The 1,323-nt window shown below is 42.7% G+C and overlaps 1 pseudogene across 1 annotated transcript; it reads right to left on the reverse strand.

The window, feature by feature from the left end:
- Nucleotides 1–639: 639 nt before the first annotated feature.
- LOC308230479 (feather keratin 4 pseudogene) lies at nt 640–996 on the reverse strand (annotated as a pseudogene). Its single transcript has one exon. The product of its transcript is annotated as a feather keratin 4 pseudogene (transcript).
- Between the last annotated feature and the right edge of the window lie 327 nt (nt 997–1,323).

The raw sequence follows: 1,323 nt of genomic DNA on the forward strand, positions 1-1,323 counted from the left end.
TTCAAACTTAGTTGTAAGGGTTACAAAACATGTTTATCAAGCATGAAATTATTTTTGTGAAGGCAGTTATTATGCTCATTCCTGCTTAAAGGGCTTGGTCACTTTCCAACTTTAGGCATTGAAAGAAATCAAACACTCATGTTTCACTATAGAGGGTGATGCTCACCCAGAATGGTATGTAAACAGCAAATTATGGACAAAAAAAACCAAACAACAAAAAAGCTCAGAATTTTGATGCACAATAATTTAATGAGAATGTAAGAAGCAAATATCTTACTAAGAATAAAAACCACAGGGAAAATATTGCCAGGGTCTCATTAAAGGCTGCAAGTAAAGAATTGCTCCAGGGCTATGCCTTCCACATACATTACTCTTTCATAGCATAGAAAGACTTACACAATCTCATCCCACTTTCAACCAGCCAAAGATCATTGATATAACTAATTCGAGGCCATTATTATCAGGAGCCACTGGAAAGAATAGTCAGAAAATGAAATTAAATCATAAGCTTGAGAACAACATGTAAGAGTGATTTTTAGCGATGCACAGTTCATGCTCCAGGAAAGCAATGCTGGTAACAGGAGTTGTGGAGGCACGTCTTCCACCGTGTTGAGTGATTGCTCCTTCTTCATTACACTTTTAACATGGTCTGCAGCTCCCAAAACCATAACCACTGGATCCATAGGAAGGATATGACCTCCTATAATTGTACAAACTCCTAGATCCATAGGAGCCACTGTGACCCAGAGAGCTTATGGATCCAAAGAAGCTCCCAGTGCTGGATGGTGCTGAGCTGCCCACTATGCTCTCCTGAGGGCAGGAGCTAAGAATGGGTCCTGGGAACGTCATGACCACAGGGGGTGGGTAGATCACAGCTCTCGAATCACCACAGGAGGTGACACAGGGCTGGCTCCAGGCATTTGCAATTGGCTGCGGGCAGGTCACTTCGCAGGGTGCAAGGCAGCGGGAGCTGATCGTCTGTCTGTAGGAAGACATCTTCAGGGAGCAGGGACAAACCTGAAACACACAACATCCAGGCAACACAAGGCTGAGAGCTCAGATACCAGTGAAATTGAGACTGTGCTTGGAAGAGAAAGAATACAGGACAGCAAAAAGACCAGAAGGAGGCTGAAGAATTCACTTTTGCCTTAGCAACCATACCCCTTTTCTCATCTTCTCATGCTCTCCTCCTCTCTCCTAGAACAATCCTTATTTCCTTTGACTCCTCATTATGGAGCCAAGTTAATGCATAAAAATATCATTATCAAACAAAGAAATTGCATGTTTGATCTTGAGCTATCCCCCTGTTCTTCACCATTTCTC

Source organism: Psittacula echo (genome assembly GCF_963264785.1).
Source record: "Psittacula echo genome assembly, chromosome: 26".
In the NCBI taxonomy this organism is placed as follows: domain Eukaryota; kingdom Metazoa; phylum Chordata; class Aves; order Psittaciformes; family Psittacidae; genus Psittacula; species Psittacula echo.